At 41.4% G+C, this 17116-nt stretch overlaps 1 protein-coding gene across 17 annotated transcripts in view; it reads left to right on the top strand.

The window, feature by feature from the left end:
• KLF12 (KLF transcription factor 12) overlaps positions 1 to 17116 on the top strand; it is a 567887-nt gene that overhangs the window by 75757 nt on the left and 475014 nt on the right. For 11 of the 17 annotated variants that reach the window (XM_070800622.1, XM_070800619.1, XM_070800618.1 and 8 more), the window contains exon 1: positions 1 to 17116. This exon is cut by the window's left edge; it is cut by the window's right edge. The exons of the other annotated variants lie outside the window; for them this stretch is intronic. The gene's annotated coding sequence lies outside the window, so the exon portion shown is untranslated. 17 annotated transcript variants of the gene reach the window in all.

Here is a 17116-nt window from a genome sequence, read left to right as displayed (position 1 = left end):
TCCCTTCCAAAGGCACCATCTTTCCCTTTGTAACGGGGAGGTAATCTGAGATTACACCAGGATCCTGCCTTCACCAAAGCACCATCCGCCAGGCTTATTCTCCATTGACTGCTCTGCCTGAATCAGTCGACGCAGGGATAGTTACCAAGTGGTGATTTTCATTTCCTGTCTTTTCCTTCTAGTGGTAATCTACTTTATGGAAGTGGTTTCCCTTCTTCCTCATTTGTTTATTTTTTCATGTATCACAGATTCGTGTATTTAGGGGGTTCTGATTCATCATTATCCTTATTTATTTTGATGTTCATATTGTCCCAAATGTAGCAAATGAGGATCTCTTTCAAAGTAGCTTGTGTGTCTTTTGACACCTTCTCATCAGTCTTGGGCTTCGCTGGTGGCAGCTGGTAAAGAATCTGCCTGCAATGCGGGAGACCTGGGTTTGATCCCTGGGTGGGAAGATCCCCTGGAGAACGGAAAGGCTACCCACTCCAGTATTCTTGCCTGGAGAATTCCATGGACTGTATAGTCCATGGGGTCACAAAGAGTCGGACATGACTGAGTGACTTTCACTTTCACTTTTCTTTCATCAGTCTTGGAGCACTGTCTTACTTTGTGACTATCTCAGGCTTGTTTTTGCAACTTTCCTTGCCCCATCCTTGCAATAAGCTGTATTTTTCAGGTAGCCCTTGTTCCTTTCGGTGAACAGTGGTATTCAGAAACTTAAAATCTGGGCTCTCCCAGTAGACCTGAGGAAATACGTCCATGTCTGCACACATATAAGTATTTTTACCCACATAAACACACCTGGAGCCTCAGCGGTAAAAAATCAATCTGCAGTGCAGGAGATGCGAGTACCATCCCTGGGTCAGGAAGATCCCTTGGAGGAGAGCATGACAACCCACTCCAGCATTTTTGCCAGAAAAATTCTGTGGCCCGAGGAACCTGGTAGGCTGTGGTCCATGGAGTCGCAAAGAGTTGGACACGACTGAAGCCAATGAGCACGTACACACTCATGAACACTTCGTCTATATTTATGCCTATTTCTGTTGTGAAGTGAAATGAAAGTTGCTCAGTCGTGTCCAACTCTTTGTGACCCCATGGACTGTATAGTCCATGGAATTAGTGGGTAGCCTTTCCCTTCTCCAGGGGATCTTTCTACTCAGGGATAGAACCCAGGTCTCCTGCATTGCAGGCGGATTCTTCACCAGCTGAGCCACAGGGCATTGCGTATACTGCTGCTGCTAAGTCGCTTGAGTCGTGTCCGACTCTGTACGACCCCATAGACGGCAGCCTACCAGGCTCCTCCGTCCCTGGGATTCTCCAGGCAAAAACACTGGAGTGGGTTGCCATTTCCTCCTCTGATGTATAAAAGTGAAAGTGAAGTCCTTCATTCGTGTTCGACTCTTAGCAACCCCATGGACTGCAGCCTACCAGGCTCCTCCACCCATGGAATTTTCCAGGCAAGAGTACTGGAGTGGGCTGCCATTGCCTTCTCGGGGGATTACGTATATATATTAAAAAAAACTAAATTCAAAAAACAAAAACAAAAACAAAATTCATAATTATACTTTCAATTCTAACCCAACGTGTCTTTCCAGCTTTTGCCCTTTCTATGTTTGTAAATACCTGCTCAAGCAGTGAGAAGCCTGATCCTGGTTAGTGTCTGTATACACCCTTATTTGCTCAGTCATTTTACTTGTTTTCCCTATCTATCCTCTGTCTTATTGTCTGCTGTCTCCTTACCATCCACCCCTTCACTGCCCTGTGTCTTCAGTGTCTTCAGCTATCACCGATGGATAGCTGCTAACATGCGTCAGTACTTTCCCTCTCTAAACCACTGTCACCCCGCCCCCACCCCTACTTTCCAGGTGCTTGGGGCCAGTGGGTGTGCTTATCTGCGTGTGCTATCTCCGCCCACCCCCACCCCCAGCTCCGCCTTCTTCCCCATCCCATCAGCTCTCCATGTTCTCAGGTGCTGCTGGCCAAACAATGCAATAATATTTTTATGGTAGAATTCCGTGGACGGAGGAGCCTGGCAGGCTACAGTCCATGGGGTTGTAAAGAGTCAGATACGACTGAGTGACTTTGACTTGTACCATTTTAACACCTTTAGTGCTGTTGTTAGGATGTGTTATTAAAATTTTTTCAGTTTAAAACAATTTTTTTTTAAAATGAGGCATTACTCTATGAGGGGTATCACACTGGGTATATTACAGAAATGAAGATAGACACAGTCCCGCGATGTGGGAGACCCGGGTTTGATTCCCTGGGTCAGGAAGATTCCCTGGAGAAGGGAATGGCTACCCACTCCAGTATTCTTGCCTGGAGAATTCCATGGACAGAAGAGCCTGGCGGGCTACAATCCATGGGGTCGGCAAGGAATCAGACACAACTGAGACTAATGCTTTCACTTTTTCACTCATTATGGGACCATGACTAGAAGGTGAAACTGCTGAATTTTACAAAAAAGGAAGATGTTGAGGATGTACACTGGAAGTGCCTCCCTAGTAATCCTGTATTAGTGTCTTCTTTCTCCTACAAGATTCACCAAGTGAATTATTTGGTATTTGTGGTGTGAATACGGTATGTGGCCAGCCTAGAGGAATGACTTGGAGAGTAGCAGTCTCTGAGTACAAGACCAGTGTGCATTGATCTGATGATCTTTGTATAGTGTTGGTCAGAAGCATGTTTTTATTATTCATTTTTGCTTGGTTGGAAGGGACTAGCTGATGTTTCTGAGCAAGGTTGTTAAGTATTCATATGCTTATGGGGCTTGACCCAAGGCAAAGAGATTTCTCTAACGTCATTTATAGAATAATAGTTAGGAATTTGGACTTCCCTGGTGGCTTAGTGGTAAAGAATCCACCTGCCAAGCTCGAGACATGGACTCAGTCCTCATATGGGAAGATCCCCTGGAGAAGGAAATGGCAACTCAGTCCAGTATTCTTGCCTGGAGAATCCCATGGACAGAGGAGAATGGTGGGCTACAGTCCATGGGGTCGCAGAGAGTCAGACACAACTTAGTGACTAAACAACAACAATTCGGAATATAAATCCAACAGGAGGAAAAGAAGTCATAAAAATAGCCTTTGCTAACTTCAGAAGGTAAACACATGTTAATGAAATGTCACTCATTTGTGTTATAAAACAGGGCCTGTGGCATATAGCATATTCTCACTTTAAGGATTTAAAATAACCAGTGTCCCACGTGAGCTTGTTTACTTGTTTGCTAATGAAACATAATTGCTTAATAATAGTTCAGTGCTGCATGAACTAGCTAGCAGAATATTTTCTAAAAATTGTTAAGCTGATGATGATGACTCCTTGCATAAAAATTCGAAAACAAAGGTTACCAAGGTCTGATTTATATAACGGCTCTTTCCTGTGGTATTGACTAACTCTCTGGGAAGTGTGCATTCCTTTCTCCTGGCACAATCCATGTATGAGGTTTTATACGGCCATTCATTATTCAGTATACAGGTCTCCAGGGCATGAGCCCTGGAGAGTAATGGGAGCTTAAAGGAGCTTTGGAAAGCATCTGTCTCCTGTAGATAAAGGTAAAGTGACTTGCACTCGGTTATGGAGTTTGAGTGCAGCAGAGCCAGGGGCCCAGACGGAAACTCAGCTCTCCTGGCTCTAAGTCAAAGACCTATGCCCGAGGTCTTCGTGCTTCTGGATTTGGGGGTGATGGTAGTGGTCATAATAATAACCATAATGAATTGCACAATCATAGCAATTTAAAATTTAGTTTATATGGTTATAGAAATAATGTAAATGCATTATAAAAATAAACTATATGATTATATATTATATAAATAGTAGTTATATAATAATTATAATGATTATTATTTGATTAGCATAACAGTTTGTAACACCAAGCTTTAGCCAGGAGGTAAGCAATGCCAATGGTTAGTAATTACCTGGACCATTTTTAACACTTAATTAAAATGGGCAATGTGCTCTTGTAAGTGTAATAGGCAGTGTTCTCTTGTCAGTGTTTAATTTCAAGAATCTGAGCAGTGAGTTCAGCTGTATCTGTGAGTGATAAGCTGAAAAGCAGAATTTCCTTTGGTGTAATGGCTAAAACTGTTCGACTCCTGGGATCAGGATTTCTGATCCTGAAATGAAGAAGTGAGTGGGACAGAGGGAAATTTACAGGGCCTTAACCATCATTTGGTAGCAGATGCTAAATGGGCCTGTAAAAGTTAGTTTAGCTGGATGTTTCCATTTCTTAGTTTCGTTCTTGGATTTTTATGTATGTGAAAAGGGAGAGAATGGAAAATTGAATTCAGACTCACTGTGTGGTGGGCCAGTAGATGCACCTGTAAATCAAAAGGAATATTTCAAAAAAGTATTTGGAGGAGCATTTCGTAGAGTTGGAGCTTGTATTATGTGGAGGAGCATTTCATGGAGTTGTATTATGGAGAAATACTAAGTGCTGCTTTAGAGAAAAGTCGCTTTGCAATTGCAGACATTTAAATCATCAAAGCACATGAATATATGTATAACATTTTAAAGTATGCTGTGTGGTTAAATGTTTGGAAAAATACTTAAGAATGTGTTAAAAATGTTGGGTATAGTGTCTGAATCTTGTTAAGCAGCAAGTTTCAACAGCATATGTAGCGTTTGGATCTTCGGGCCAGGGTTGTGATGCTTTACACGTTACTGTGATTTAATAATGGCTCTTTGAAATTTAAAACTGTTTAAGCTCTCTGGAGAAGGAAATGGCAACCCACTTCAGTATTCTTGCCTGGGAAAGCCCATGGACACAGGAGCCTCGAAGGCTTCAGTCCATGGGTTCACAAAAGAGTTGGACGTGACTTAGTGACTAAACAACAGCAACAACAATTAAGTTCTACAGTTGTGTTTAAAACTCATCCATGTTATGATTTCTGTCTCCGGTTTCCTCCTGTATTTGGTTGTCGATGACAGAAAAAAGTCCAGGTACTGTGGACCTGGGAGAGACGTATAATCCATATTACCCATTTTCTCCGTGTTAAAAAGTTCACTCGCAGATGTTTGTAGAAGTGATAGACTCCATCGTGCTTTCTGAAAGTGCCCTGTCTCCTATAAATCCTTTGAGAGGAGGAAAAAAAAAAAGCCTGCCCCCCTAAAAGCACACCCTTATTTTATTATAGTATAAAGTCCTTGGCAAACTCCCAGGTTTGAATTGTAGTGCTTAGAGAGTCTTCAGAGACAAAATTATTTCTGAACTTGGTATTTGTATTCATTTTTCACTGAATTTGTATGACCATAATATAAGCAATGTACTTTTCCGGTTTGAAGAGTTAGAAGTAAACTAAGTAAAGTAAACTCATGCAGAAGAAGAGATTTGGAATTTGAACTCAGAGATGTCTGACCCAAGGTTTCTAATAAATCCAGATTTTAGACATTTTTTGTTTCCCCTTTCACATAGTGAGTTAAGGTGAATGGCCCAAACCGTGTTGGGCGCTTACTGAACTGGATCACAAACTGCTTTCTAGCTTTTTGGGGCTCTCTGGACAGACTTTTCTTCTGTTTGTTCTTCCATCCACCCCAGGTAAAGAAGCAGGCTGGGAAAGTGATATTCTAGTTACCTTTTCATTTCTCTGATACTAGAAGGTAATTTTTTTTTCTTTCTAATAGGCCACAGCCACATATGTGAAGCAAGGATAAAAGGGAAATGACACAGGTAGAGTTTCCTTGTCCCAGGTAAAACCTGCTGAGTTTCCTAGGGTACAGACTTGATTCACAAATACTGATTTGAAAAAGCTTTAAGGAGATCCTAGGTCATGGTTTCTGCCTTTCAAACAGTTTTTTTTAGAGAGCAAGTTAAATAACTGAATCTTTAATGATCGCGTTTTATGGAGAATAAAATACATCTTCCATAGTAGGTGATCTGTGAAACTTGGATTGAGCTTCTTTGTGATTGTAAGCGTTGGTGCCTGTGTGGTTTCTTTGTTGGAGAAATGGGGGATTTCTTTTTTTTTTTCTGTAGTTGAGTACGGTCTGATCAGCATCTTTTGATTTTCTGAGCTCTGTGACGAGTGCCAGTGTGAAAAGGGGCAGCAGGTACAGAGGAAGGTGAACATAATATATGATGCAGCTTAGAGTTTAATTATTGATAGACTACAAGAGTTCATCATTCTATCTAATGGACAAACCTTTGAAGTAGTTTGAACTCGATACCTTTCTGTACCCCCAATTCATATAAAAGCTTTTTGAGTTTTATAATTAAAAGGAGGAGAAGAAGAAAGCTTCCAGAAACAGCTTCCAAGCCCTTGTCAGCACGTTAATGTAACTGAAAGGGACTAACTGATCAGGATGTGTGTGTTAAAGTTGAGCCTCTTCAGACCAGAAGCTCTAGCTCGTGATACGATGGAAGGTGGTAGGGATCTGGGAGGGGAAGCCACTACCTTCACTAGAAAGCTTCATGAAAGTGTAAGAGATACAGCTTGTGTGTGTGTGTGTGTGTGTGTGTGTGTGTGTGTTGTGTGTGTGTGTGTGTGTGTGTGTGTGTAGAACTGTGTGTCCTTGATGGTGTCACAGTACCATGCTGAAGGCAACCCAACGCACCCAGTGCAGTTCTAGAATTCGATATGGGAATGGCACAGGTCACTCCTCTCGGTAACTGATGTTCAAGATGGTAACCCCAAGTCTTTGTAAGGAATGAGTAATACATAATGCAGCTTTTATAAACATGTCTTTTAAAAATTACGATAGAAAACAGTGGCACTGAAAATGTTCCCTGTAACAGAAATTCAGTTATCTCTGAGGACTTACTCCTTAAGGATTCTAGATAATTGAGATTTCACTGAATGCAGTTTTATTGTCATAACCTCCTGACGTTTCTAATCTGAAATCCCATGTGGGGTTTTCAGTCACATTTCAAGAAAGATATGAATCTGAAAAAAGGGAAATGAACTGATTTTTGTTCTACCTGGGGATTTGAAAAATGTGCACTTTTCAGGCTGGAGGTTATACGATCAGAGCCTGGTGAAATGCAGACTTTATTGATCACATTTCAGAAATCTAAAATAGAATTGAAGTTTCCTATGAAATCTGAAAGGTATTTCAGTATAAAGCAAATGAAAGGAGACAGTACTGCATACAATGAGTAGAATAATTGTAGAATAGTTTACTTATATGAGGTGTTTAATTTTCTACAGCCAAATCCGTAGAACAGTAGATCTTAAAGTCTTTCTGGTTATGGAAATAAACATTTTTACTGAATGCTCCCTCTATAGCCAGCCCTGTGCTTGCTTGTGGGGACTCCTGGCCTAGTCCTTTCCCTTCAGAAGTGCACATCTGGGGAAGGAGGTGACCATGTGATCTCAGGAGAAAGTGTATTTGCTAGGGAAGTCTGTGGTGCTTGGATCATTTCTTCCCATCACAAAGGCATGTACACGTGCTTTTTAAAGCCAGAAGCTGTAGTTTTCTAAATATGTCTGTTTTATAGTTATTTATAATAAAACCACTGCCCTTTGCTTTCCTATCTGTTGGTCAAGGGATTAAAGTATAGATACTTTGAATAAATGGGATTTAAAATTTTTTCTGCTGTGTATATATTTATTTGTGTATGGCAGTTAATAGTATAGCATGTCTGTATAAAAGATGTGTTTAAAATATATAAAATTATATATATCAGAATCCATAAACATACTGATTTAGGTTTTTGAATACATGTTTATGTAACTTAAATATGGGCTATCCCCAGGCTTTTTAAAAAATTGTTTTTTCACTAATACACCTAAGTATACTTTGACACAGAGAAGGCAATGGCACCCCACTCCAGTACTTTTGCCTGGAAAATCCCATGGATGGAGGAGCCTGGTAGGCTGCAGTCCATGGGGTCGCTAAGAGTCGGATACGACTTCACTTTCACTTTTCACTTTCATGCATTGGAGAAGGAAATGGCAACCCACTCCAGTGTTCTTGCCTGGAGAATCCCAGGGATGGGGGAGCCTGTTGGGCTGCCGTCTATGGGGTCGCACAGAGTCGGACACGCCTGAAGTGACTTAGTAGTAGTAGTAGTATACTTTGACAAATTTGGAAAAACTAGTGCTTCTCTAAGGAAGAAATGACTTTCATGTTCTTACTTGGTAGGTTATGTTGAAGCAGAGTGGTTTAAATAGTAAATTGGTGTTAAACCAAAGTAATGCTCCTTTATGCTAGTTTGTAATTTTGATTTTACCTATCTAGAGGAATGGGCCTGAGGTATAATGTACTGAATTATAGTCCCTTTCATTGTATATATTTTTACAGTCATTTCTTAACTTTCTCTGGAGAAGGAAATGATGACCCACTCCAGTTTTCTTGCCTGGGAAATCCCATGGACAGAGGAGACCAGCGTGCTACAGTCCATGGAGTTGTAAAGAGTCGGATACAACTGAGTGACTTAACAGCAGCAGCTTGACTTTCTCTCTCTCTCTTTCTTTCTGTGTATGTGTGTGTATGTGTGTGTGTACTTATATATACACATGTGTGTTAAAAAAGTAAATGTGTTAGTTGCTCAGTCATGTCCGACCCTTTGTGATCCCATGGACTGTAGCATACCAGCCTCCTCTGTCCATGGAATTCTCCAGGCAAGAATACTAGAGTGGGTAGCCATTCCCTTCTCCAGGGGATCTTCCCAACCAAGGGATTGAACCCAGGCCTCCTGCATTGCAGGCAGATTCTTTGCCATCCGAGCCACCGGGGAAGCCCCAATATGTATGTGTGTGTATGTGTGTATTTATATGTGTAAATATATGTATAGCATTGTTGTTCAGTTGCTAAGTCATGTCTGACTCTGCGACTCCATGGACTGCAGCATACCAGCCTCCTCTGTCCATGTTTTTGAAAACTTTTAAAGTACAACTTTAGTTCTTTGAAAAGAATTCTTTGAAAATTAATTTAGTCTAATTCTTTAAAGTTATTTGCAAACACATGATAATGATTATATTATGGAGATTTATGGTTTACAAAGTTCTTTTTCGCTAAATGGGACTCCAGCTTTGCCCACATCTATTGCCTCTGTATTTGAATTTCTTTATTCTTTCTGTCATGTTATTTTGGACATTAATGTCAGCAAAGGTGAATGAAAAGGAAACAGTGGAATCTCTGTGAAAAGCAGGAGAGTTTTTCAATTTGTGTGTCCATGTCAAACATGAGTTCAGTCGCTCAGTCTTGTCCGACTCTTTGCGACCCCATGGACTACAGCATGCCAGGCCTCCCTGTCCATCACCAACTCCCAGAGCTTACTCAAACTCATGTCCATCGTGTCTGTGGTGCCATCCAACCATCTCATCCTCTGTCATCCTCTTCTCTCCCACCTTCAATCTTTCCCAGCATCAGTCTTGTCCAGTGAGTCAGTTCTTCGCATCAGGTGGGCAAAGTATTGGAGTTTGAGCTTCAGCATTAGTCCTTCCAATGAATATTCAGGACTGATCTTTAGAATGGACTGGTTGGATCTCCTTGCAGTCCAAGGGACTCTCAAGAGTCTTCTCCAGCACCACAGTTCAAAAGCATCAATTCTTCCGTGCTCAGCTTTCTTTATAGTCCACCTCTCACATCCATACATGACTATTGGGAAAACTGTAGCCTTGACTAGACAGACCTTTGTTGGCAAAGTAATGTCTCTGCTTTTGAATATGCTGTCTAGGTTGGTCATAACTTTTCTTCCAAGGAGTAAGCGTCTTTTAACTTCATGGCTGCAGTCATGTCAAACATATTGATTAATAAATGGGAAGTAATTGTAAGGATTAAGGGACCCTGGCTATTATTTCTTCATATACGTGGTAGAAAGAAGAAAGACCTGTTTTTGATAAGAAAAGAGCAAAAGCTTGGGAAAAGTGAAAAAAATAACTGAATGGTTTCTTAAAAAGTAGGAGACAAGTGATCAAAAGTAACATTTCTGTGTCGTGTTTTGGGTGTATTGCTCCCATTCTGTGCCCAGAAGATGATTTAGCCTCCTGATGATGTCCATTGTGACTTTTTTGTACCTTAATGAAGCAAAGGAAGCAAACACTCCCATTACTTCCCTGAGTTTAATCTTTAGGAGGTGCAGTCCATGGAGTCGCGAAGAGTCGGAGACGACTGAGCGACTTCACTTCACTTTCACTGGGGTTGGTGGTAGGTTATGAGGCAGTACATGGCAGTCAGTGAGGGAACTTTTCAAGGAAGGCAGCAGCATGGTGGAAATGTTAATTTGGAAAGCTTCATCTGAGCAGCATGCAGATTGAGTTTAATGGGGAGAAATTAGAGTCGAGGAGGCTAGGTAAAATGTCAAAATTCTGGTCTAGAGTGAAATCAGGGCATTTTAGAATGCAAGAAATAGGTAGAATTAAGAACATTTCATGAAGGTTGTTTTGACTTCTGAGAGTGTAAACAGCAAGGGAGAGAGGAAACAGGATTCTGCAATTCCAGGGTTGGGTGGTTGGGAGATGCCGTTCATAGGGGGACACTGGGAAAGCTGATAACAGTGTTCGACTCTGAGTTTAGTAACGGTCAAGGTTATGTAGGAACTGATACTAGGGCATTTCTGAAACTGGGATTTAGGTAACATCTTTGAGGTGGAAAAAGTTTTGAGCATAGAATTCTGAGTGAACTTGGAGATGTGATTCAATACACCAGGGGGAAACATACTTTGCCGTTCTTCTAAAATAGCTGTTTCAACACTTGCCTCCAAGATTATATTCTGCCTCACTTATCCACTAGCATTTCCTAACTCTTTAATTTAGTCAGTTAAGATGTGTTTGATTAGGAGTAAAGAAAATGAACTCAGACTAGCTTTGATAATAAAGGGGACTTTGATCTGATCCTATAAAGTCCACAGGGAGGTAGGTCTTCAGGATGTTTGGTTTAATGTCTCAACAGTATCAAGGATGTATCTTATCTTTCTGTGTTGGCTTTAACATCAGTTTGACTCCTCCTCAGCTGTGTAGAAGTGAGATGGAAGGCATCTGGTTTTTACTTGTAGAATGAAAAGAAGTTGGCTCCTGGCAGCCTCTCAGCTGAGGAAGCTTCTTTCTAAGACACCCATTATGACTAATGCTGTAAGATACCGTGACCATGGGATTTTTTTTTCTTTGTTCATTCAGATATTCTTTAATTTCTTTCAGCAGTATTTTATGGTTTTCATACTGTAGGTTTTGTACCTCTTTTGTTAACTGTATTCTTAAGTATTTTATTATTTTTGATGCAGTCATAAATAGAATTGTGTTCTTTTTTAATTGAGGTGTAATTGATATAACATTATATTAGTTTCACATTTACAGCATGATTTGATACTTGTGTGTATTGTGAGATGATCACCACAATAAGTTTAAACGTTCATCACCGTACATAGTTATAAAAATTAATTTCTTGCAATGAGAACTCTGAAGAATTATTCTCCTAGGAACTCTCAAATATGTAATACCATATTATTAACTACCAGTAGACATGTTTTTTAAAATTCATTTTTGGATTGTTCATGCAGGTATATAGAAAATCTATATGGTAGGTTTTTGTATAATGATTTTGTATCCTGCAACCTTGTATTCTAATTTTAAAATGAATTCTTTAGGAATTTTTATATTCAGGAACAAGTCATCTGTGGAGAGAGTTGGTTTTACTGCTTCCTTTCCAAGCTGAATGGCTTTTATTTCTTTTTCTTGCCTAATTACTCTGGCTAGAACTTTGAGTACAATACTGAAGAGCAGGATTTCTAGTCTTCCTGATTCAGGGGAAAGCTTCTTGCCTTTCACCATTAAGTATGATGTAATTTGTGTGTGTGTGTGTCTGTGTTTTGTGGCTGCCCATTACCATGTTGAAGTTTTATTTCTAGTTAGTTGAGTTTTTATCATGAAAGGGGATTGAATTTTGTCAGATGCTTTTACTGTATTTATTGATATGATCATGTATTTTGTGTTTCTTTTTATTTTTTTAATATTTTGATAAAATTGATTTTCATATATCAAACCAACTGTGCATTCCTGGCATTAATCCCACTTGTCATAATATGTAATTCTTCATATATGTTGCCAGATTTTGTTTGCTTATGTTTTGTTGATGATTTTGTGTTAATATTCACAAAACATTACAAGTCTATAGCTTTCTTAAGATGTCTTTGTTGGAAATAATGAGTGAACAAGTGCTTAGTCCTGTCTGACTCTTTGTGACCCCATGAACTATAACTTTCCCGGCTCCTTTCTCCATGAAGTGTTCCAGGCAGGAATGCTGGAGCAGGTTGCCATTTCCTACTCCTGGGGATCTTCCAGACCCAGGGATTGAACCTACGTCTTTTGTGTCCCTTGTATTGGCAGGCAGGTGAATTGTTTACTACTGTTCCACTTGGGAAGCTTCCTTGTTGGAAATAGTTTATTTTTATTTTATTTTTATTTATTTTTTTGGAAATAGTTTATTTTTAAATGGCTAGTTTCAGTTCAGTTCAGTCGCTCAGTCGTGTCTGACTCTTTATGAGCCCATGAACCACAGCACCCCAGGCCTCCCTGTTCACCACCAACTCCCGCAGTTTACCCAAACCCATGTCCATTGAGTCGGTGATGCCATCCAACCATCTCATCCTCTGATGTCCGCTTCTCCTCCTGCCCTCAATCTTTCCTAGCATCAGGGTCTTTTCAAATGCATCAGCTCTTTGCATCAGGTGGCCAAAGTATTGGAGTTTCAGCTTCAACATCAGTCCTTCCAATGAACACTCAGGACTGATGTCCTTTAGGATGGACTGGTTGGATCTCCTTGCAGTCCAAGGGGCTCTCAAGAGTCTTCTCCAACACCACAGTTCAAAAGCATCAATTCTTTGGCACTCAGCTTCCTTTATAGTCCAACTCTCACATCCATACATGACCACTGGAAAAACCATAGCCTTGACTAGACGGACCTTTGTTGACAAAGTAAATGGCTAGTTTAGATTAGCTGTAACTTTTAACATGTTATTGATGCTAATTCTTCTTTATGGGCTTATTTAAGTGCACACATTAAATAAAATGGGATATGAAGTAGTCTCTACTATCATATTTTGAAGTTTTTTTTTTAAGGATTGGAAAGAGAGCACAGTAACACCTATGTTTACAGTGTAATGGCAGAATCTGTTTTGTTCATGAACCTAGTGTGTTTTCTCTTAACTTTTTTAAAAAATTTTTTGTTTGTTTGGAAGTGTTTTTTAATTCTTTGTGTGTATGTGTGTTTATAGGACTCATTTACTCCATCATTTACCTGAAAAGCAATGAATATATTACAGTATGAATAAGATAAAGTATATTATATGGAGATTAAGCTTAGACTTGTATTTAAGGTCTTATTGCTTTTTTTTGATGATTAGAACAATGAGAATTTTACAAGTGATAATTGCACAGTTTGACTACAGGTAGCACAATAATTTATTGCACAGGTTTCTTTTTTCTTAGCTTGGAACACAATACAGTTTTTCACAGTACAATTCAAAACATTAAAGCCTATTGTCTTCAGACATACCCATATGCATAAAGCTTGTTTCTTTAAACATAATTCCTTGTGAGTGATTTTAACACTTTATAATGCTTTCACATTTGTCGTCCTATCTGGTCATCATCACGATCTTGTAACAAATGGGAGAATTAATATTTTAACCTGAACTTACTAGAAAGACACATGCAGTCATTGAGAGACCTTAAAGCTGCAGGTCTTTGTAGTGGCGTTAGAAACATAGCAAGCTAGATGTTCAGAATCCCAGCCATATGCTCTGTCTTATAAATCAAATTATCCGCATAACAGTACCACCTAATGACCATCTCTGATTGCTGAATGGCCTTCATCATTTTCTTTTTGTCCTTGGTGAACTAGAGCAGACAGCAAGTTGCAGTCAGCATTGTCACTAGTCCAGTAGTTTTTATGGTAGATTAAATTCCTCTGAAGGATTGTATTTATCCTCGGTCGAATTTCTGAGCAGAAGATCTGCTAAGCAGTAAGAGTTGCTTGGCCTTTGGGCCTGATCTCACCATCTTTCGTGGAGTTGTTAGCAGATTCCTGTTTCTTAGGGTCCCCTGGTGTTAATGGAGCCCGGGACCATACTTTTGTCTCCAGTCTATAGGATACCCGGAGAAGGCAGTGGCACCCCACTCCAGTACTCTTGCCTGGAGAATCCCATGGACGGAGGAGCCTGGTGGGCTGCAGTCCATGGGGTCGCTAGGAGTCGGACACGACTGAGCGACTTCACTTTCACTTTTCACTTTCATGCATTGGAGAAGGCAGTGGCAACCCACTCCAGTGTTCTTGCCTGGAGAATCCCAGGGACGGGGGAGCCTGGTGGGCTGCAGTCCATGGGGTCGCTAGGAGTCGGACACGACTGAGCGACTTCACTTTCACTTTTCACTTTCATGCATTGGAGAAGGCAGTGGCAACCCACTCCAGTGTTCTTGCCTGGAGAATCCCAGGGACGGGGGAGCCTGGTGGGCTGCCGTCCACGGGGTCGCACAGAGTTGGACACGACTAAAGCGACTTCGCAGCAGCTATAGGATACCACCCCCTCCTTCAGTCACTCATCCCTGTGAAGTTCCAAAGCAGCAGCACTGCAGCACCTAGTGGTGAAACCAGCCTGGACCTTGCCCTCTTGAGTGCTCTCCTGGTTGAGGAGTCACCTGGGTGCAGCGCCTGGCAGCTCCTTTGTGCAGTTGGTGGGGCTTTCTTGACAGCCCAGGTCTGGCTTCCTCGGGGCAATGCACTGAGAATCACCAATTCATTATATATTAGTACCTTACACTTTATAATGTGTTAGTCGCTCAGTTGTATCTGACTCTGCGACCCTATGAACTGTAGCCCACCAGGTTCCTCTGTCCATTGGATTCTCCAGGCAAGAGTACTGAAGTGGATTGCCATTCCCTTCTCCAGGGGATCTTCTGACCCAGGGATGGAACCCAGGTCTCCTGCATTGCAGGCAGCTTCTTTACCAACTGAGCCACCAAGGGAAGTCAGTGATCTGTACTTTATAGAGCTTCTCATTTGATGCTAACAGTGGAAGAACGTAATTTACAAATAAAAAACACAGAGACTCGGAAACTTTCATGACAGGCCAGAAACTGGCACAAACTGGGGCTAGGAAATTGACTTCTGTCAGATGATAAGCTTCCTGAGAACAGGGATTATGTGTTAATCAGTGTTTTAGCCCTAGCACTCAGTGTGTATCTTGGCTCATATCAGGAGCCTGGATATGTGTTGTATAAATGTTGAGCCCCCCACTCCATCCCACATGACTCCCCACAGCTCTGCTCTTGGGAGCTTGCTTATGCAGAAGGTTCTAGACTGTTTCCTGGGACCCTCAGGCCCAGGGACATCAGCTGCTTTCGGAGATGAGCATATCCTGCCAGGATTTTTTTGAAGCCATTCTGCTGTCTTATCTCTGACCTACATAACTTCTGACAGAGTACCTGTGTCAACATTCGAATCACGCGCACTTGCTGGTGGCCAGGCTTCTGTACCATGTGCTTCTGATGGCAGAGTTCATAGAGCTGCTGCTTCAGCTCTGCACTCATGTCTTGGGCCAGGCTTTCTATTCCCTACTCAACAAGCTGTGAGGTCAGCATTAACTCCAAGTGCAGTTATTGCCAAACAATGACATACGACTTCTTCAGCATTCTCAGGGCCAAATAAATAGAATGTTACATGTTTGGAGAATGCAGGAGAGACATATAATGGGTTTATGTTTTTAAAGCAGAAATGCTAATAGTTGATCATGAACTTTTCCCTGTGCTTAAAATGTCAGTGATTTATTTAGCTTATGAATTTTTTTTTTTTAGCAAAAACTTGATTTTAAAATTTAAACCACTTTTGTGTTTATATAAAATACTAAAAGCTCGGTATACCTTTCATAATATTAATGCATAAAAAATAGAAAGTAAGCTGAAAGTAAAATTTAGCCTAAAATGTACTTCAGGTTTTCCTCATTGAGGCTAATCATTTGCTTCAAGTAGGTTTTTAGCAGGCACTGACCCTATTCCAGCACAGATAACGTGGCCTTTTGCTTGGAAAATGCATGGGATTGCAGTGTTTCTCACCAGACTTAACAGAAGTGTGTGTTAAAGTGCAGAGTCCTGGGCCTAACCCCACATGACTAAATCAGAACCTTTTGTAGTCAGGACCCAGGAATGGGCATTTTTGCCAGCTCCTTATTGATTGAAGTAGGCTCTGAAGTTAGAAGCCTGCTGGGTAGAAAATTGGAGCCATGGATCAGAGTCAAAAAATCTTGCACTTAATCGTTGTGCTGTTTAAGCCTGCTGTGATATTTGTATTCGGTTGGCCAAAAAGTTTGTTGAGTTTTCTGTAACATCTTCGGGAAAACCTGAATGACCCATTGGCTAACCCAGTATCTGGAAATAGGGATGATGTAGTTAGGTCAGGGAGGATCCTGTGAACTCTGTGTTGCATTAGTGCTGTGTCTGGCCTACAGTGATGCAGTGGTCAAGAATCCACTTGCCAATACAGGAGATGCAAGAGACACAGGTTCATTTCCTGGGTTGGGAAGATGGCCCAGAGGAGGAAATGGCAACCCAACCCAGTATCCATGGGCAGAGGAGCATGGTGGGCTACATTCCATAGGGTCACAAAGAGTTGGACACGACTGAGCGACTGAGCACAGCACACAATGCGCACTGGTCTATAGCAGGTGCCAGGCTCAGCAGTGCTTGTTACTATTACATCTCACCCAGAGGATGTAGTAGCTGCAGGAACTCGTCGTCTCCCTCAAATAAGACCGTTGAGAATGTTACCAGAAAAATAACTTTGGAGAGACATGAAGTTGTTGCCAGACCCACAACGTGTTTTTGCAAATACAGTGATAATTGCTCCACAGCTGCCCGTTGTTCTAAGTATTATCTGTGGCTGCCGTGGACTCTGGCCCACAGAGGAGGTGATATTTACTCTGGTGCTTGATGGGAAAAGTTCGCTGAGTCCAGCTCTATACAGATGTGGTGTTTCAGTGGAAGCTTCCAGAGGCAGTCAGGCCTTGCTGATGAGAGAGTGCTGGTGGCAGTTGCCAGGGTTCCTGTCTGGGCTCCAGTGCTCCCGCCACACCTGCTGCTTCATGTCTCTACGTGGCCCCAGGCCTTCTTCGGACCCCTCTACCACCTCCTTCACAGCCTCAAAAGCAGTGACAGGAGCCTGGACCATTTCAGCATCCGGGAAGCCT

This window comes from Bos indicus, chromosome 12, assembly GCF_029378745.1.
Source record: "Bos indicus isolate NIAB-ARS_2022 breed Sahiwal x Tharparkar chromosome 12, NIAB-ARS_B.indTharparkar_mat_pri_1.0, whole genome shotgun sequence".
In the NCBI taxonomy this organism is placed as follows: Eukaryota; Metazoa; Chordata; class Mammalia; order Artiodactyla; family Bovidae; genus Bos; species Bos indicus.
This window is presented reverse-complemented; position numbering and strand designations above follow the sequence as displayed.